At 38.3% G+C, this 22,295-nt stretch overlaps 1 long non-coding RNA gene across 1 annotated transcript; it reads right to left on the bottom strand.

Annotated features, from left to right (window-relative positions):
* Positions 1–1,661: 1,661 nt before the first annotated feature.
* LOC115268526 (uncharacterized) lies at positions 1,662–9,970 on the bottom strand. Its single transcript, XR_003898329.2, has 2 exons — positions 9,657–9,970; positions 1,662–2,125 (listed from the first exon to the last, which is right to left on the bottom strand). It is a non-coding gene; the product is annotated as an uncharacterized LOC115268526 (long non-coding RNA).
* Positions 9,971–22,295: the final 12,325 nt, after the last annotated feature.

Genomic DNA, 22,295 nt, shown 5'->3' with positions numbered 1-22,295 from the left:
ATTTTCATTGTTAATAAAAAATGTCTAGTACAATCCTACGAACAATTTAAGACCAAAAAAACTATATGTAATCGCTTTGAATTTTGATTTATTGCTTATTTTATTTGAAAAATATGGTATTTTAACAGTTTTTTCAGTAAATTAAAATATTAGTGTACTGAAAAATCACTTATTTTGCATAAACATGTTCACACCGGCTATACGCATGATTAAGGGTCGAAAAAATCATATGCCATCGCTTTAAATTTTATTTTATTGATAAAAGTGTGAAAAAAATGCGTTCTCAAAAAAACTAGGAAGTGCTTTTTGCTTAATAACTTTGGGTAGACGCATCTATTTTGAAATATTTAAGATGGACGCTGTTCTTGAAACCTGTCCGGTTCCATCGCAAAAAAAGTTTTGAAATCGGTTGAAAATCGGCCGAGAAATGACTTGTCAAAGTTGGACTTCCGACTTTTTTTGGACCCTTGGTAGTTTAGGAGTTAAAAAAAACCAACCAAGGGTTCTCGTTTTACAGAAATTGCAGACTGAGCAATTCTTTAAGTAACCCGTCAATGAATTTTTGAGGGAACTCTGGAGGAATTTCTGAATGAACCCTTGGAAGAACTTCAGGAGATACTTCTGAAGGAATTCTCAGAAAAAAATCTTGTATAATTGCTGTAGACATTTGTACACAAAAATCCTTTCACTATTACCTGAAAAAAGCATAAAATGCTTGACAAAAATCATCGGGGAATCTTTTAGAGGAACACTGGATAAATTAAAAAGAATATGTTTGAAGAAATCTTTAGAAAAATACCTGGAAGAACTGGAAAACGCTCTCTTCTCAGCATATGTGAAGAATCACGAGGCCGCGTTGCCAGACGAGGGCGAGCTCGATGTGGACCCTCTGGAGGACTGCTAGAGTACAGTAAAAGTTGCCATCAACGATGCGAAGAAATGGAACTGCAATACCGTTTCCAAGAAACACGGAAGTTCTAATAGAAGCTCAACGCATCCCACAACGGCTTCGTGCCGCGAGTCGAAATATGCAGGGATAAGGTGATCAAAAGGTGGAAGCAGTACTTTGATGAACACCTGAATGGCGTGGAGAAAATCGGCACGGGAGAACACACGGCAATGGACTAAACGACTACGCCAGTGCAGCAGAGGACGGAAATGAGTAATTTATTGCTAGATGTCTGCTAGAACGGTGAGTTCATTATTCCATATAAATCATTCTAAAATTATAATACTAGCTATTTTATGTTAGCAGAGCACCAGGCCAAAATCACGGAGAGGATCTTCGCAACGAATGCAATTCTAGGATGGCGTTGTTGACGGTTGAATTTATTGTCGCCAAAACCTGGGCTGGTAATGGCTTTTCATCACATCATATCAATCAATTTTGAATTGTTCCGTTGCATTTTGAATTAGTTTTATGAATTATACTCAAAAGAAAAGACTTTCATCTTTTGCACGCCTCAAGGCAAACAAACCAAAATCATACGTCGAAAATTCTCTAAATTTGGTCGTTTGCCATTATCGCCTATATTTATTCAAATGCAGCCGATTATTACTGCCCAATTGTCGATCCACCTATTCCTACCAAACCAGCTAAGAGTCAGCTTTTTGTTTCGGAATGCAACTCCAAACTGGATAGAAAGAAACAAGTTCGAGAGTCGTTTTTTGTTGTTGTTTTTAATCTTTTATTCGATTAATTCTCACTAAATTTACAGTTTGTCACTGTTTGTCGTATATCTATGCTACTACGCTTGTGTGCTGATCTCTTATACTAATAGAACGCGTCGAATGACATGGCAGCATTTTGGGGTTAGCATTCCGCAGAGGTATCATCAGGTTTGCAGGTAAGTTCCAATTGGTTCAAGTTCCAAGTGCAAGGCGGCCAAGGCCGCAAATCAAAATCAAAATCAAAATCAGGGATCGACGATCATCGGCAAGATGTCTAACCGAACAGCAGCAGCTTCTTCTTCAGGAGCAGCAGCTTCAGGGTTCCCTGGGGATCCTGGGGGTTCTCGGCTTCGGTCAGGAGAGCGGCATCGGATGGGATGGCAACGACAGACTCATCGTTGACGGCCGGCAGGGCGAAGGCGACGGCCAACACCAGGGCGAAGATGCAGACGAGCTGTTGGAAAGGGGATAAGATGGAAAGGTTTAATTTAGTAGACAAATATGTAAGTTCAAATGTAAACGTTTATTGTTATATAGAAAGTAAATCAAGTTTTTTTTTTTCAATCTATCGCTAATCTTCGCAGGCAAAGAAAGCTCTCCATTTAACAACTGTGGAAGTGTTCAAAGAACACTAAGTTGAAGAGAGCCAGGCTTAGTTCTAGTTCAACTATTCACTAGCGTTTTCAAAATCGTTCCCGTTTTTTGCCCCTCCCAATTTTTAGTTAAAATATGTTCACCACTTCGATGTAGTTGTCGCCATCAATGAGATGCTTTCACAAACTTTGAGAATGACTGCGCTATAAGTTCCTCCAGCAGTTGCTACAGGTAGCTTCCTAAAGTGGCCCTAGAAGTTTCTAGAAGTTCAGGAAATGTACAGATATTCCTTGTGAAGTTGCTCAAGCGATTCCACCGGAACTTGCAGCAGGACTCTTTTCTTTTAGCAAGGTTTTAATCTGGAAATGCTCAAGGCATTCCTCTTCAAGTTCCTTTGTCCAAGAGGTTTCTCCTGAAATTCATCCAGAGTTTGTTTCTAGAGGTTGTTCAGGGACATCTCTTGGAGTTACTCCAGGAATACTTTTCAAAATTGCTCCAGGGATTCTATCCAGATCTGACCCACAAGAATTTCATCCAGTGAATTCTACTAGAGTTGCTTAAAGAATTCCATCTCCAGGAACTTCTTCTGGAGTTACTCCAGGAAATGTGTTTGGATTTTCTAAAAGGATTCCTCCTGGAGGGTTTCAGAGATTCAAGCAAAAGCTTTGCTCTAAGGCAGTGTTTCTCAAAGTATGATGGTTGTCTTTTGATGATATTTGGGGGGCGCAAAATGGCAGTCTGTTTCACAATAAGTTAAATTCACGAATAAAAAGAAACAAAAAAACCGTGTGGTTCTCATGGACTGAAGTGAAACCATGCCAATTTCATGCTTCTATAAATCTACATATTTTTCATTTCTGAAGCTTGAATTAAAGACAAACAGACTCTGATAATTCCTATCGTACACCGATTTAATGGATTATTAAAAAAATCAAGTCCCTTGAAAAGGGGTCTCCAGTTAGCCTAGTGGTTAAGGCTATGGATCACCAATCCGGAGACGGCGGGTTCGATTCCTGTTCCGGTCGGGAAAATTTTCTCGACTCCCTGGTCATAATGTATTATTGTACTTATACAAATTCATGCAATGGTAGGCAAAGACAGCCCTTCAATTAATAACTGTGGAAGGGTGGAAGTGTTCAAAGAACATTAAGTTGAAGCGAGGCAGGCCAAGTCCCAGTGGAGACGTCGAGCAATAAAGAAGAAGAAAAAAAATAGTTGCTAATTGTCCACCCGTGGCGCTCGCATTGTTTTTGTTCGAGTTTGACGTTTGCTCACTACCGCCACCTAGTTGATGGTTGGCCAAACTCAGTCCTTTTAGCATTGGGCGAATATGTTCCCGTGACTATGATTTGATTTCTTTCGAAATCGTAGTAATTTTTTGGTAAATTATTAAAACAATGATATTTTAAATTTCATAATTTGAAAAATTCTAAAAATATATTTTTCTTCTGCTTAGATTTTACAGCAGAAATTTTAGGGTTCTACAAAGTCTCAATCTTACATTTCGGGATCTTCACTGAAGCTCCACATACAGTGTATCAAACAATTGTCCTTACAGCAAATTTTTTGTCAAAATATTTTTTCATTCAAATGCTAATAACTTTTTTTTTGCGTCAATCAAAAACGCTGAAATTCTGACCAATTATAACCCATATAATCAATCTCCATTGGTAAAATTTTGAGCGAGATCGAATAAGTTTTCTGAAAGATATAGAACTTTTAGTAAAACTTAGAAAATTTTTGAATACATTTTTCAAACATTATATCTCAATATGTAGGGTAATTCGCCAATTGTTGAACACCACCCAAATGTTGAACAGTTTTTGAAAATGTTATTATAAATTTAACTTAAGTAGTTTTCCATCAACGTAAACGTATGATCTAGATGCGTATACATGTGTGTCATGATATTGCTTTAATAAAGTTACAAAATAATACATATTTTACGTAAAAAATATCGATTGAAAATTTTGTACCGCTAATGACACGAAAACTGCACAATTCTTAAGATAAATTTTAAGAAATTGCTGTTACGAAATAAGCTTTGCTGGCAAATAGACCACAAATATCAAAGTCACACCATAGTTACAATAACTGGAAGGATGTCCTTAACAGTTTAACATTGTTTAAAATCATATTTTCATTGTAATTTCATTTGATAAAAATATTTTTCTTATCACACTATCATTATGCAGCTAAGATCCAATTGTTGAACACTAGCATAACCTACGATGTTAGCATGACTGCCAGATATTTTTTTTTTCACTTCACCTTTTTCAGGAGCGATATACGGATTTTCAAAGTATTTCAGGGTCGTTCCAGGGGTATTCTAGGGAGTTGACTGGGTCCCATGGGTTTCCAGGGGTATTTCAGGGGCTTTCGAAGGCGTTCTTTTCTTCTGTCATTTTCGCTTCTAGTCAAATCTTTTCAGCCATTTTTTGCATTTGGTTCTGTTTAAAACGATTTTCAGTCCACTAGAGCTCACTTCAAATGGGAAGCGATTCCTTGGGAACGTCCATAAATTACGCCACGCTTTGATGGGGAGGGGGGGGTGGGTGAGGAGACAGGAGTGCAGCAAAGTGTGACGACCCGTACAAAAAGTGTGACATAGGAGGAGGGGGATTAAAATGGACAATTATTGCGTGACGTATTTTATGAACGCTCCCTCATTTGAATGAATTGTCGCTCAAATGACTAACTGGGTGCAAAACACGAAAAACCTGGAAAAAATTCCGCCAGATTGAAAAAATATTAGATGTCGGGTCAATGTCGGATCAAATTTTATCAAATGTTTGACCACTGTTGGACCCACATCGGATAACTGTTGAGTCTATGTTGGGTTTGGTGCCCAAAATAAAAATAGCTGAATGATAGGTTGATGTCGGGTTATACGTCATCAATTACGAACAAAGCTTCAACCGTTCAACAATTAGCGAGAACCGTCCAACATTAGGATGAGCAAGCTTAAGGAAGCGTTCAACATTTGGGTTACAGACTTCCCATACAAATGTTTCATTTTCTCTTAGAAAATTGAATTTAAGGGAATACAAATCCAATGGGCAGTATAAGGAATAACTAGATCTAGACGTTCACTGGATATTTTTCAACTAAAGTGAAATTATGCACGGAAAAACAAACGAAAACAAAAATGCCAGTACTAACCGTTCAACAATTGGCGAATTACCCTACTTGATGAAACTTTTTCAATAATTTTCGTGTTACAGCTTATACCTAAGGCTTTCATATGCAGCTTCGTTTAAGGTTTATATTCAATACAAAAAATATGAAATATCTGTATATGTTCAGAGTGTCATTTGGAAATTTATCATATTTTGATCAATAAAAGTGCCAAGTGTTTTCAACTTTTTTAAACTCTCTGAATGATATATTTTTATACAGGACCTACTAAACTACATATGAAGAGTTGGTCCTATGGATTTTTCGTTCAGTTAATGCATTTTTATTGGTGAAAAACGTTTGGCAGATTATTTGTGCAAAATATGGTAAATTTTAAAACATCGTCAACTACATACGCACAATTTTCATATTTTTTGTAGTGAATATAAAACCCCAAACATGGCTGCATATGAAAGCCTTAGGTCTAAGATGTAACACAAAAAAAATTGAAAAAATTTCATCGAGTACATATTAAGATATAATGTTTTAAAAATGTGTTCAAAAGTCTTATAAGTCCAGAGGCACGTTATCCTTCATTTGGGACATTTGTGCCATTAATTTAACCCTGCTTAAGTTTCAAAGTTAAATAGATTCAGAGAGCTTCTTAAGGTCATTTTGCATCCAAAATAAAATGAAATAGGATTTATGATGGATTCTTAAGTGATAGGTATGCCAAGAACCGCAGAAAATTGATCTGCGAAACGAATCCATCATAATATATTATTTTAATACTAGCTTCTCTAAAGCTGTCTTCTATTGCAATCTTTTATAAAATTATGCATTGTATTGTTTTTTTGAGTGATGTTTTGTATCCATAATTTTATTGAAATCATAATAATTAAATTATAAAAAAAAACAAGTATGTGAAAGGCGCAGTATTATAACGTCCGAGGCCATAATGTTCCAGGACGCATTTTTCCATGGCATAACGTTCGAACATGCAGATATCCAACAAAGTCGAAAGGCAGTGCTGAAAATGTCGGTTCGACATATCTAATTTCAATCACTTACAGCTCATTTTTGAAGCTGAAGCTGACAATATGCAGTATGAAAAACTTGTGCGGCTAGACCAATTCTACAAAAAAGTCACGAAAAAATCGCAGTTTTTCGAATATTTATGGTAAATGTCACGGACTACCTTCGAAAATTGACAATTGATATTCATGGTAAAATCATTGTGGTTAAATTCAGGTATGTCGAAATGACATTTTCAGCACTTGTTGAGAACAGAACATGTATGGGCACCGACCTTTTAGCAGGGCAAATAAAACGCTAAGTTGTACCATTTGCCACATGCTACAAAGCTATAATGATGCTTTATTATTATCTTAAAATATAAAAACATTTAAAACACTTTCAACTTCGGTGATTTCTCCACATATAAATTCTAACAATCTATACGCGCCCATTCTGTGCCTTGTTTTCACTGATTCTATTGTGTGACATATTTGACAGAACGGGACTGACAGAAAACACGAAGTATAAAACAATACACATGTAGAGTAAAGTGGGGCAAGAGTTTCTTTTGAAGTTTTTGAGCTTAATTCAAATTATATCTTTCGGGTGTCAAGGTTGCTCGAAGCCTTTTTGAAAAAGAGTCTTTCACTCCACAAATTATGAAAATTGGTCAATATTTCAAAAAGTTATGACAGAATGTTGGTTTTTGATCAAAAAATTATAATATGCGATGATCCTTCCAACGCATGGAATGGAATTGTAATGAAATCGAATTTGATATTTTATTTTGGGGCGTAACTAGGTATATTTTGAAGATGCTTTAGCATGTATAACTTTTTGCAAAAAAAGATTTGGAAATCATATTTTACACATAGTGGGGCAAAAGTTCGAATTGTGGGGCAAGAGTTCGAGTCATGCGGCAACTTTATCTAAAACCCTAAAATTCTGCAAAATGTACATATTATCTCTAAAAATGATGGAATCAGTGAGAAAATTCGATCAAAGTTGAAAATAAATGTTGTTTTATCTGCATTTGGCGGAAAACTACTAATTTTTGGTGAAGTAAATTTAACCCTGATTTGGGTAAAATACAGATCGAACTTTAAAGTGTATTCCAGTTCCAACATCAAATATTAATTGGTTTGAGGTATTCCAATTACCAAAGTGTTGAAATAGTGTTCTACGGTTAGCGAAAAACCACAAACACTAGATTCGTACTTTTGCCCCAGTGGTGGGGCAAGAGTTCGAATTAGACACACACATACAAAAAGTGTTGTAACTCAAAATTAAAAAGACATTTGACGTAACTTTGTTCAGCAAAATTTTAGCTCATGGATGGTAGAATCACCACACGGTATTCATTTATTTATATCTGCGTCGAGTTCTTGATAAAAATTGAATTTTCAACTAGGGTCGAACTTTTGCCCCACCTTACTCTATAGACAATCAACTCCGACACTGCACAGGGGTTCGCAAGCTACATTCTCACGTAACAGCACTGGTCCAATGAAAGAAGGCACATGACGCATCCAAATTTTTGGACATTAAATATTTCTTAAAAAAAAACGAGACTTATAGACCGGGACAGTATGGCCTCGGACGTTGTGATCCGACCCCATAGGAAAATATGGATGATTCTCTAGAAATCATATGTCAGAAACTAAAAAATAAACATCTCTGATTTTTCGTATGTTACGCCAAATTTTCAGAATTTTCTGATAAAATATAAAACCAGATTACCCCTTTGATACCATAATAACGTGAAAAAAAACAAAATATTTACATATTTGTTTGCATCTAAACATAATTTGACCCCTGCAGTGTATTTTTCCTTAAAACTATCATTCAATATATTTTCAAACAAAAAAAAAGTTAATCGGATAACTGGTTTAAAAGTTATTATTATTATTAATTTTTATTAAAGACACTTTACCTCTTATGTGGCATTCGTGTCTGGGGTTCAAAAGTTATGTTTTTTGGGATTTTAAAAAACTTGATTTTTTGACCACCTTATTTTAAATATAGTCAACCTAACGACGAGATAATAAAAACTGTAGGTTTAGTTATTGTTGATGAACAACACATCCATCAAGTAATCATCACATTTGAAGTTGCATTACATCGATTTATTCTATGGAATAGCTGTCTCGATAGGCAATAAATACAAATTTCTCACATAAAACCAAACATAGGATGCGGGTACCAGTTTTCGCCAATATACGGGCCAAAATCAGCTCTAAAAAAAACTATGACCAAAGTTATGTAAGTTACCAATATCATATTGGAAGCATTCAATCTATAGTTTGTGGAAAAAAAGAATACAAAAACTAGGCTATTACATAGTTTTTTGCATAAAAATGCAGTGGCCAAAATAGAATCACAGCGTTAGTTTTGTTTATATTCTTAATTTGGAAGTGACCAAATTACGAGGTTGCTTCAAATAATGTAGGAAATCGAACTTTTTAAGGCTCAAGTGAGATTTCCCAATTTTCCAAAACAGGAAAACCACTTTTCTCCAGAATAATCCACAAACTGAAAAAAACGTCAGATTATCATTATTAACCCTAAAAGGGATACCTGGAGACCCCAGGTGCATTTCAAAGCTCGTCTTTGATGGAACACACTCAACGAAGTGACGAAACTGAGGCCATGAAGGTATCCCTTTTAGGGTTGAGAAAACGAAGAATCGGACATTCTTATTTCCTTCGATTTGTTGTATTCTGGAGCAAAGCACAGTTTTGGAAAATTTGCTATTCTCGATTGAGCCTGAAGCAAATGTATTTTTTTCTACAATTTTTCGACCAAATTTGATGGTTTTCACGATTAAAACTTTAATAAAGTAACATTAAGATCTGCCAGTCAAAAATAACGCATGCCGATTGAGATCGCAGCAGGCTGTACTGTGGCTGAAACAACTGAGTAGCCAAAACTGACACTTCTACCCTAGTTCACTTTAACGTTATACCGGGCAATCGAATGCTTATGTATTCGATGCTTATGCTATGTATTATGTAGAGATTAGGCAGTTGCCACTGATTTCAACATTTTTAGAAACAGACACTTTTTCGAAAAGCACTTTGACAACCACAAATTGAACAAAACCTAGATGTTAGAACCCCTGCAATGTTTCAGCAAACTCCAAACTTTGCACTATCAACTGTTTTGCATAGACCTTATATTATCAGATATTTTTTCACTTATCACTATATTTGCAACCGTTTCACTAATATTTTAAGAATTTTCCAAAAAACACATACCGCTAGGAATTTCATTTTGAAGATTTTCTTCGGGAACTGTTGCTGTTGACAGAACGGCTTTCAAGACTTCACTGTTAAAACCTTGGCCATGAAGGTGATCTTTTATAGCGATCCAGTCGGATAGCGGCAGCACGGATCTACGCCAAACGTGCGAATTAGTGCAGCTTCCCGTCCCGTCCCGGTTGCTTCACCATCATTCTAGCTAGATGGAAACCCGTGTACCGAACACGGGGGCAGGACGACGCCCCTGCAGAAGGGGAGGACGAGCCACCGCGCGCACCCCAATCGGGTGACGAAGAATCGTTCTTTCCACCTTTCTTTCCGTATCTTTGTGTGGAGTCCATAACAACCAATCTTCCCAGCCTCTGGCTGGTGCGGTTCTCGTTCTCGATGATTGCGTTCGTCGGTGACGACGTCGTCGTCGTCGCCAACCCATCATTTGCATCTCAACCGTATCAATGGACGGTTATGTCAACGAATTTCGGAAGACAAACAAATCTCACGTTTCGGTGAAATAGGTAGGTAAGCAGTTCGCATATCTCTTTGATCATTTCGTAGGAGTTTATCTTTTTCGATTACTTTTCGAATAAGAAGAGATTTTTATAATGCAAATAGGATCTGGATCAATAGATGGATAATTCCAACGACCAACTCATTCAAAATGTGTTTTTATAAATTGCCAATTCTATCAGTACTTCCGTAACACTAATAGCTACTTTATACAATTCAAGCCTAACTTTAACAAACACCGTATGTAACATATGTAAACAAAAATAAGTTTTTCACATGAGGCGTTGAATCTCGTTAAAGACTACTTGTATCATTCACCTTTGGGGATGATTTGTGAAAAAATACCCGGATTTTCCACGTTTCTGAAATGCTAAATGTATGAGTTGCTATGGGAACAGCGAACTTGCCCTCCGTTTTTCTCCGTTCATTGATTTTGCCAGATACGGTGTTTGGTAAAGTTAGGCTTGAATTCAGAATTATATTGTCTATTCAATACAACTCATTTTAACTACTTTTCCGCACCGTTTCATAATGGAACATAATGGAACATAATGAAAAATAATTGTATAATTTCCATAATGCAACTCTTTCCAGGTGCATTATGAACATTATGCAAATCGAATGAGTTCTGTTATAGAAAATCATTGCATAAAATTGTCCATCAAACTCGTTTCATAACTCGATTTTTCACCCCTGTTTGGCAAGCTTCGTTGGATGCACGTAAGACTACTTGTACTTGTACGCTGCAGAAATGTATAACATTATAACCTCTTTTATAACTATGGCAACGGGAGCCAGCAGGCGTTAATAGGGGAGCGCGAAGTAAGGTAGCAGGAGCGTTTTCGGGGGTCTGAGAGAGTTTTCGAAGTCATTGCAGAGCGTTTCTAAGAATTTTAGACAGGTTACAGGTGTTGGTTTTTGAAGGTCTCAGTTACATTACATGAAGTTCGAGGGGGTTTTGAGGTAGGTTTCGGAGGGATTTTCATGGGGGTTTCAGAGGGTATTCCAGTGCGTTGCATGGAATCCGAGGGGGTTTAGGGGGACTTTGGAGGCATTTCAGGAAGCTTCAGAAGATTTCCAGGTACCCCTTCACAAACACCCTCAAAACGCCCCTGAAATGATCTTTGATTTAACCCTTCAGGACACGCGCTGTTGTAAAAAGTAAATCACTATCAAACAACCTCGCTCGTCGTATACAGCGCGAGCGTAGTGCAGTTTCAGCTACTTGATGGTGCGCATCCTGAAAAATTGAGAATGTTCCAGAAGCCGTCCTGATACGACCCTGACCTGAAATGCCACAAAACGTTCCTGAAGCTTCCGTAATCCCTGTGAAACGCGTTTAAAATCGTCTTGAACAATTTGAGATGCTCCTGAAACTCATTTGACCGCTTTTGAAAGGCTCCAGAACCCCCCGAAACGCACCTGAAACCCCCTTCGAACGCCTCTGAAATGCTATCAAAAGCTCCTCAACCCCAGAACTATATTTACGTTTCCCAAGGACTTTCTCCTAGTAATCCTACAAGAAGAATCTGCGATTCCTCTAGTATTTCATCTGGAGTTGCTTCTGTGATTCATCAAAGAGTTGCTTCTTCCAGCAATCTTTCCAGGAAGTCTTCTGGAATCCATCCAGGAATTTCTCCAGGGATTTTTCCATCAATGACGTCGTTCTACGATATCTAAAGTTTCGGCTGGATTTCAGCCACAACGCTGGATTTTTTTCTTCCAACTGTATTCCCTCCAAAAACTCCTTGTGGAAGTCCTCCAGGAGTTCCTTTTAGAATTTCTACATGGGTTGGTTCTGCAAATTTTCTAGAAGCAACTTTTGGAAATAATCTCGGAGTCCATTCTCGGAGAATTCGAGACTTATTTCTTGGAATTCTCCAGAAATTCTTTCTGAAAAATTTTCAGAAGTTTCTTGTGGGAATCTACCAGAAGTTCTTTCTTCGATTCCTCCAAGAGCTGCTTCTGGAGTACATTCTGACCGTTCTCCTCGACTTGCTTTTGGGATTTCTAATAAAATTCTTTCTCGATTCTTGTTGTCTTCTTGGATTTTTCTTAGGAGTCCTGTTATAATTCTGGAATGAACTCCTAGATTATTTCCAGAAGTTGATGATGAACCTAAGCTTGTTAGGGGAATATCTGTAAATCTGTAAATCCCAAGAAGATGTTCTTAAGGAACCCTAGAAGAAACTCCAGGAGGATTTTCAAAAATATTTTTTTTGGAGTATTTTAGAAAAAAAAACATCCTGGAAGAATTCCCGTAGAAACTTCTGGAAACAGCTTCTAGCTGTCTAAACGGAAACTTTTTACCGAGTTTCAAAAGATAATCCATCGTGATTACCAAGAGGAATCGCAGATTCTTCTTGAAGGATTCCTAGAGGAAGGGAAAACGAGAATACAGTTCTGGGGGAGTTCCAAGAGATTCAGAGGAAATTCATGAGGGGATTCCTGATGGAACTTCTAACGAAAATTCCAAAAAAAGTTCTTGTTGAATCCCCAGTGGAACTCCTGATGGATTTCCGGGAGTGCTCCTGTAAGTATTTCAAAATGATCTTCGACGAAACTCCAAGAACCTTCTTACGGAATGCCTCATGTAAATTTTTCTGTAAGCTTTGTCCCATGGAACAGTTTCTCCTTCAGGATTCAACAAGGTTACTGTTGGCGTCATAGAAGAATACCTCTCACCGTAGTTTGAACCATAATCTTTCCATAGTTTACAAATAGCATCACCACTGCAACCACAATAGAAGTTTTCCAACACACCAAATTTTTTGAAATGCTTCCAGCGCAAGAAAAAATACAGCAAATTAAATTGCTGAATTTGTTACCGTTTCGGGTACTTTACCCTAGGATCCAACCCGAGCGAATTTTAGATAGTAAAGCAGAGAGGAGAAAATATGTATATACTGAATTATTGTCCCAAAGCTTACTCGTTTATTGTACACAATATTGTATGAAAGAAACTTTGTAATTGTAACTGTAGCTAAAATGTTAGGCCCACTCCCTAAGTTCAACTGTGAATTTGAAAAGGATATTAAAATGTAACACACGTAACACACACTACCCATACAAAGAAGTGGGAGGATCATTTGGATAATGGAACAACGATTGGAAGGATTGAAAGGAGGGGCCACGGAGAGGAGAATGGAGTCTGGGAAATGGGAAGGGGAGGTAAAGAATTGGGTATGCCATGAGGGAAATGGAAGCAGGTCGGTCTTTTCCACTCGAGATTCAGAGCAATTAAGACGTTCTTTAAAAATTATTATAGTTACCAGTTGTGTGACGAGCCAAGTGACCACAGTGAATATAAGTGGTCGAAACAGTGGAGAAGTGTTGTATCTTCGCCTGGAAACTCTAAAGAGTCAGGTAATCCAACCTCTGAGAAACCAAGTGGCATTCGTGTACCCTAAAACCTCCCCAAATCCCTTTAGGACCCATTTGGTATCGACCGTTTGGACCGTTTAGCGTCGCCATACCTGCCTGCTGGTACGACTATACCCGGTTGAGCACGTGGAGAGCCGTTTCTACGGCCAGGTATCCCCAAACCCTGAGCTACTTCCTCCGTGAAAGCTACGCCCAAAACCGAGATAGGAAGCCCGTTCCGCGAGCACGTTCTGCAAGCCCGCACCCGGATCAAGCCATCCCACCTGCGACGACGAGTGACCATCCTGCAGGGATAAATTTTATGCCTGTCACAGAAAAACAGACGTATCACTTGGAACAAATTGGGATTAAAATCATCAGCACTAAAACATACTCGCCTAAACACGCTGCGTTACGCAAATCGTGAAGTAGATGGCGGTAGCGAGCAAACGTCAAACAGAAACAAATACGATGCGAGCGTCGTGAGCGAGTGATTTGCGAACTACAGAATATTTGAACTAGCCGTTAAAAAGGAAAACGATACGAAGTGAGTAGAGTGAGACGTTTGTCTGCGTTCTCTCGAAACGCTATCAGCATTTTTCTCGAAACGTCCCGGTACTCTATTGGAGTCTCATGAATTTTCCTCATCAGAAATTCACCAAAAAGCTTTAAATTGAATCGTTTTCCCTCACGCGCGCGCGAACAACACATTCCTCTTTCAACCAACCACAATCAGGAAGCGAACGAGATTTCTCAAACTCCAAACAACAAGGCCACAAAACGTCAAAGACTCAGAAAAATATTCCTTAGCAATCGCAACATGCAGCGCTCTATTGAACCCCCACGAAGCATGATGGTTCGCTGATATTCTAATGTATCGTCGCTGCACAATTAATTACAATGCACTCATAACATTTTTTTTTCTTATTTTTCTTCCTTTCCACGTGACTTAGAGCACTTTAGCATGTCTTGTTTGACTTGTTCTGAAAAAAAAAACTTTTTGCAATACTTTTTTCTGTCAGGTGGAATCGCATAAGAACAGTAACTGTTGAAGCTGAATTGTGACAGCGGTGAATGGTTTTGATTCTATCCGCAGCACCCAGGTTGGTACTAACATTCCTTCTCTCTTTGTAACCGATGGTTCCATAATTTTGAAATTGTGACTCCATCACAATAATAATAAATAATTATTCCTAGATGCGACCCTGAGATATGCTCAAACCGAGATGCGAGAATTCTCGCGCGCTCTCACTCTCCCACTTACCCACACCTTTATGCGGTAGCACTCACCCTAGCCCGGAGAATTTATTAACAGCGGTTTGAGCACCGGCAAAAGATACTCAGCCGAGATTCGAAATAGATCCATAGGCAAAGCAAGGTACGAAGGAACTCATAAAATACGAATGACATTCGGCAATTTCGGGATTGCTCGGATTCTTATGAATAGTTTTAAGGCCCGTGCTTGGCATTCTTACACTACCAAATTATTACTGTCCGGGACGTACAAGGGAGCAGCTAGTGCGTGTATAGCTGCTCATGGTTCGTGGAAAGCACGACATTGAAGTGTAGTACATTTTCTTAACATTTTGTGTGATTTTGAATTTTAGGTCTTGTGCGGTGAAAAATGTTTAAAACCTCAAACATTAGTACGATATAAGTAGGAGTTAGTTAAGCAAATCAAAGTGGTTAGTAGTGGTTAGTCGAAAAAATCAATATAAAGCTTATTTTCTATTGTTTGTTAAACTAGGGTAGTGGAACATATTATCATCCCACTCGAAATAACTATATAGTAGTGAGAGTGACACGAAAATGAAAAAGGTAAAATTTGATTAGCAAATTATTACTATTTGTATGACAAAAGGGTGGTTTTTCGGTAAAACGGAAAAAACGTGACAAATTTGGTAATGGTTGTGGTAGGTCCACAAAAGAGCCTTTTTCTTTTGTCTTTCGACCAGTTTTGTTCGGACGCCATCACCATTCCCGAACAAAGGACCCCGGACAGAAACCCGAGCGTTGGTCCAGCGAGAAGCCATTTTGCCAAGCTGCCAAAACCCACAACCGAAGCCAACGGACACATGGATGGACAATCCCCCTACCATACTCTTGGACATCACTCCGACCACCTTTGGGAAGTTCGCCGATAGTGCTTCAGGCCCCGGCCGGAATCGGGAACTTCGCCACTTGGACTCCTGGTTGAGACCCTCGGCCACTGCTGAGATTTCCGTCAACCGTTTCCAGGCTGTAACGCCCACCGTCGCCCACAACCGGTATCGCCACTGAAATCCTCCATCAACCCGGAAGCTGTTCACCGCCGGCCCGCCCTAGCGCCGCCGCAGTCCTGCACTACCACCAACGAGTCACGCACCGACCAAAATACCAAAAACCCAAAACACAAACCGCAAGTACATTGTGACGTCACATAATTTGTTTGTAATTGCCATGGCCAAATTGTATGTATAATAGTCTATTTTACAAAAAGACAACAGTGTTGATATTGATATTAACACTCACGGGCTTGGGCGCAACCTCCTGTCAAATTTTCATTCATGAAATGAGCGATCAGCTGATCCGAAACGTCTCGTAAAATGGCTCATTGTAATCCTAGGTAAAATTGTTTAGTTAATACACTACCTGTCATAAGTACGGACTCACAAAAAGTATTGCAACAATATTGCATCACCCTGACTCACCTCGATATCTCCAAAACCTGAGGACTTACAAAGATGCTGTCTTCAGGAAAGTTATTCAAAAGATCAAAAGCAACAACTTTTCTGAAGGCGGCATTTTTGTAGGTGTTCTGGTTTTAGAGATATCGAGGTGAGTCAGGGTGATGCAATATTGTTGCAATACTTTTTGTGAGTCCGTACTTATGACGGGTAGTGTATATCGCTATGCATGTATATTTGCTCGTTCAAATTCATTATGAAGTGTAAGAAGAATTACTACGTTTCTATTTTGTTCCGTAATTTTGAACCCACAAAGGGGTTTTTCATGCCCCTGTGCGTTCCAATTAGAAATCTTTTTGTAGTGTTGCCTTTGAGTTTTCAAATCATAAGAAAGGGTGCTAGTAAACAGGGACAAATATTTGACAAGGAAAGAACTCAAGAAACAACATCTGTTTGACACTAATGAAAATTCGATCGAGTCAAACAAGATGTTTGAGCATTGGTTTCTTTTTGGACAAATATTTGACTCTGTGTACTGGAATCTAAAGTGTTATTAGGGGTACTCACTAAACAGATGAAATTGCTGCGTAAGCCATGATTTTCTGCTTATTTGAAATGTTTCATGTTTTTGCAAATGAAATAATGAAAGATTGCCTTGGTGATCGCGACGTTTAATCAGTTTAATCAGTTTACGCTGTTAAGTGAATCCCCCTATTGAGTTCCGTCGATCGTTGTTATGCTGTTGGATTTACCTTAAAAGTGAGTTCCTTCTGGAGGTTAATTCTGTGTGTGCTTAGGAGTTTGTTGTACCGATTTCACTTCAACCGACCCTGGAGATTTCCGCTGAGCATAGTTCAGGGGGGTCATATCTTCCAACCTGACGTTTTTGCTGTATAAGAGTGAAAAAAAAACACTTAAGAATTCTTCAGCTTAAGAAACTGTTGTTCAGCTGTTTCTGTTTTTTGGGATCTTTTTGAAAATAATTTTTACTCAGCTGAAGGGAGATTACTCTCTGTTCGAAAAAAAAAAAAGATTGATTTGACGGACTTTTTATGACACATTTTGGAGTCAAACCGGATACTCCTTAATTTACATGACAGATTTGGGTTTGTCTGCCGATGTAAGCCAGAAGGTCACGGTCGGCGTTGTTTACGTGTTAGATGCAAGCGGCTTGGTGCGACGACTGTCAGTCACTCCGCCCGTCACCCCTTTTTTGATCATTTCCTGATTTGGATGTCATCTTGCCGCACCACCATCACCGGCTGTTTAGGAAGCTTGTTAGCATTTCGATATCAGTTGGGCATTTCCATATCCATATCGGTGGGGAGCGTCACAAGCCAGCACAAAGCATCTGGGGATTTGAGGTTTTGTTGCAGGGTTTTTTTTTGTGGTAGTAGACAAATAGATGACATCTTGAGTAGATTTTATAATCGAAATCTTTCCAACCTATCACGAGTCATCGATTTCTTTGTTTATATTTACATGCTTATAAAAGCAGCAATGCAGTACTCAAACACCGAACATATAAATCACTCATCACAAAAGCTGCATAAATGGCATAAATAACATTGGAAAATCACATGAAACGAATGGGCCACTTAAATTTTTTTTAGAAATTATATAAATTTTACTGCATTTTCATCTAATTTATTGTGGATTTGGAAGAAAACCGAAGAATGAGCATCGCTCAAACTTCACTACATTACTAGCGAACTTAAGGGGAAATGAGACGAACTCACCATGGTAGTCAGAAGCATTTGTCCATGGTGAAAACAAAAACTAATTTCACACAAAATTCCGAACTTGCTAACCTATTGTACCCGTGCGCTTACTATTTTTAATAAATTAATACTTTTCAATTTGCGTTTTCGCAAAAAAAAAGCCGATCGACATTACCGAAAAAAATTTTCTAATTAATAGCGGCTAGCGTACCGTTTCACCTTAACCACCAACACCACATGCTCACTCACGAAAAATTTGGCGCGCTCGCACTGACAGACGCCCAGGTAGGATAAATTCGTGATTGTCGACACGGTGTCGGACTGAAAACGAAAACATCAGGGATGTATGTCGGGTCGGATGAGGAATGACAGAAAGTTCGCTGAAAACTTCGCTTCGCTAGTGCAACTGGCGAACTCCGATTTGGTGCTGCGAGGTCAATAACATCACATGAAAAATATGAACATGAAAACGGCCCATGTAGTCGAAGTGGTAAAGACACATCTGCTAGACCATGATATAGGGTGATGGGTGATGCATTCGATTCCCGGTTGGCCATGGATATTTTCGTAATTGAAATATTTTTACTTCCTTAAGTTTAGAGTCGAGGTACTCACTAAACAGATTAAATTGCTGCGTAAGCCATGATTTTCTGCTTATTTGAAATGTTTCATGATTTTGCGAATGAAATAATCAAAGATTGCCTTGGTGATCGCAACGTTTAATCAGTTTAATCAGTTTACGCTGTTAAGTGAACCCCCCTAGTATCATCGTGCATGTCACATGATATTTAAATGCAAAATGGTCACTGGCAGAGTAAGCTTTCAGTTAATAACTGTGGAAGTGCTCTAATACCTAACATTGAGCTGAGAGACGCAGTGGAGACACTACAGCTCTATAAGTTGGCCACGTGACGGCCTCTAAGGGTCATATTTTCATTTGGTAAAACTCCACGCGCAACGTATCGAATGTAAACATTACACCTTCATATCAATGTTCAGAGTTGCGAAAAATCTGCGTAAATTGTGATATCGGTTCAATGTCAAATGGGCTGCGAAAAGCAAAATTGCCGTCATGCGTGAGGTGATTCATTCGGTGGTTGATGTTAAGTGGACTAATCGATCAATTGAACTTTGATGGGATACCGTCTCGCTAATTTATGGATGTCACGCAAAGTCAACATTCATATTAACAGAAGATGAGCTCCCATATTGCCGATGTGGTGGACGCACGAGTATTTAGGATTCTCGATTCCCGATCATTCCAATAAATTTCGTAATGGACATTTCCTTGGCAACTTGTGAATAGAGTGTCTTCGTACCTGGGTGCCTACATTAAGCCAGATTATTTTAATCTGTATTAGATACTTGATGATTTATAAATATCTCAAATTTTTACGACACTGAATTTACATAAACTGATTTCTTGAAGATTAATAGAATAGAATAAAACACTAAAAATTTTTGACATTTGAATTTTTTAAGAATAATGTTTGTTTCTACTTTTGACATTATTTAAACAATCAAACTTACATCATGATTAAAGCAATGTAGTGGGGCCGGATCACAACGTCCGAGGCCATACTGTCCCGGACGTTAAGTCGCGTTTTTTTGCGACACAACGTCCAAAAGTTTAGGTGCGCCATAATATCCTATGTGCCTTCTTACCTTGGACTTCGTGGCATACTTGCATGTTTGGACGTTATGCCCCGAAAAAATGCGCCATAAAGCCCTGGGACATTATGGCCTCGGACGTTATGATACTGCGCCAATGTAGTGTTTTGTAATGTTTTATGTTAAGAAAAATACGTGCTAGTGGATCGTGACCCCAGCTTGAGGGCCACTGAGTTTTGAAGCGCCACTGTATTGTAATAATTACTTTTTGAGACGTAGAATCTGAAAACCATTTTCACTTTATCATCGCACTTCAAATTTTTGAGAAATTGGCCGAAACTCAGAATGGAAACCTCTGAGATAGATTAGTGTTTCTTGAGATTCAGAACCCAAAAAGCAATTACACTAGTATGGGCCAAACATCAAATTCTCACTCCAGTCGACTTTTTGGATTCCATTTAGGTCCCATGTCTTTCTTTCGTTTTAAAAGTTATCTACCGTTTTGTAAATCATGCTTTTTTGGCAAGGACTTTCAGAAAATCGCCACCTTAAGGACAAACGCATTGAAAACCCGCTTCAACAGATCAGAACTTCAGACGCGCAAATCTCAAGAAGCAAGCTTCACAGTGAATTTAATTATTCTGCTCATGCTCACTTGTAATAAGCTTAAAATAATAAGCTCAGATGCACTGGTTTGGTTTACGAATAGATTTGTGCCCTCGAAATCGTGAGTAGGTGCCAAAGTCGGCCATTGTGGCGGCCATTTTGGGATTCTAACAAGTCTGCCCTTGAGCATTTTTAAAGACAAGGTGTAATGAACATTATGGATATTGAAACACATTTTAATATATAAACTCGTTATATCCCAAGTAACAATTTTTATTTTATCATTTACTTGAAGAAAATCACAAGTTCAACTTCATAAAACTAACGCTGAATCTATTTTTACTCCAGCGCTACCATAAAACAAATACAAAACACTTATGAATCCTATTTGGCCCACGCTACAAGATACTGTTAAGATATGGTGCGAAGAACTCCACAAAGCTGGTTAGTTTTGCTCAAAATGATTTGTGTTGGTTTAACAGAGTAGCGTGAAACCACTATAAGCATTTTATAAAATTGAAAGTTTAAATTGGCAGTCAATTCAGAGTAAGAAAAGTGTAATCATATTTATTGATCGAAAACTTTAGCTGATCCATAAAAAAATGCCCTAACACAAATCAATTTCAAGACTGGATTATCTCTCAAAATTAGAAGTTGTGATATAATTTCATCATGCCATTAACGCAATTTTTAGACAAGACATTTTTGCACTATATAACTCGTGAAATATGTGCTGTGAAAAATATTCGGTGAATATATACGTAAACCTTACAAAAATAACATCTCCCTTCAAAAATATGATGAAATTGTGGAAAAAAAATCATTTAACCGAATAAATTACTTTCAATTTCTGACACCTGTAGCGACGAGTATGATATTGTTGGGTTGAACATTCATTTTTGTTACCATATACTGTTTAAAACAACAATATTTAAATAATAAAAGCATCAAAATAAATTGTTCTTCGCTAATCAAAACATGTCTACCGCTTTTCTCACAGAAAAACTCGCGAAAACGCCATTATTTCTCGTTTTCTTATACAAACTCGCAATAAATCAATGAAGTTCTGAATAAAACCTTTTCCATCCTTCAAAAAACTATTTTGCATAACTCAAGACAACCAACTCTGTAACAAACCCACCTCCATACCAGTAGCTTTTGTGGTCATCTTGCTTAAAAGTGTATTCTTGCAATAAATCTACTTTGATTTGACAGCTGTTTGTTTTGTTTTTCTCGCTCAGCATCAACAGGTCGTGTGTGCAGGTAATGAAATTGTTTTTTGTAATAAAAACCACAAAGTAATTGAAATTTGCTTACAGAATGCCGTACAAAGTAGTGCAGACGATTGAGGATGGCGAAATCTGCCTGAGTGTCATTCCCAGTGGGTGGGAATCAAAAGGAATTCTCCACTGGCCTAAGAAGCACCTTGTCAACAAGTTGTCGCAAGTGGAATCATCGGTGCCGGACAAAAAATGGGAGCGGATGAACTGTGTGTGTAAACGGGAGTTCAAAACACGTTCCGAAGCAGAAGCTGAGATGGACCGAATGGAGAACAAATCCGATACGGAAATTGAAGAGGCTCATGTGATGCTTCCACCCAAGAAAAAGCTCCGTAATGATCCACCGAGCAAATCACATAAGACGTTCGAGCCCCGAGATTTTAACGCATTGATCACCTCTGCTGCAATGGATCTGCAAGAAACGGAAGCTGGTACCAACCAGGATCAGGATGTACCATTGGATTCATCCGTAAGTGCTTGAAAAACTAACTTAAAAGTAGCAGCTTTTCACACTGTTTTTTTTTTATTACAGATTGGTGATCAACAAATTATTTTCGTCGAACCGCAGTGCACAATAACCGAAGGGCAAATGACCGATTCTTCCCAGCTGATTTATTTGAACACTAACAGTACGACCTCTGGCGCCACAGGATCTGCCGAGTTGCAAGCCATAATTGCTAATCAGAACACCATCAAAGACAACCAAACTAAAATGATGAAGTCCATGGCAAATATGCAGACAACGTTGAATTTTCTGGTGGACTCTGTGGCACAAAATGAGGTACCGCAAAAAGTTCAGAAGCAAAAGGAACCAGGCAATGAAATCATCAATCCCATTGACTGTTTGGAGGATCTTTCAAACCTAGAAAAGTACTTGGACAA

This window comes from Aedes albopictus, chromosome 2 (assembly GCF_035046485.1).
Source record: "Aedes albopictus strain Foshan chromosome 2, AalbF5, whole genome shotgun sequence".
In the NCBI taxonomy this organism is placed as follows: Eukaryota; Metazoa; Arthropoda; class Insecta; order Diptera; family Culicidae; genus Aedes; species Aedes albopictus.
Note: the sequence above shows the minus strand (reverse complement) of the source record. Positions and strands in the feature narration are given on the sequence as shown.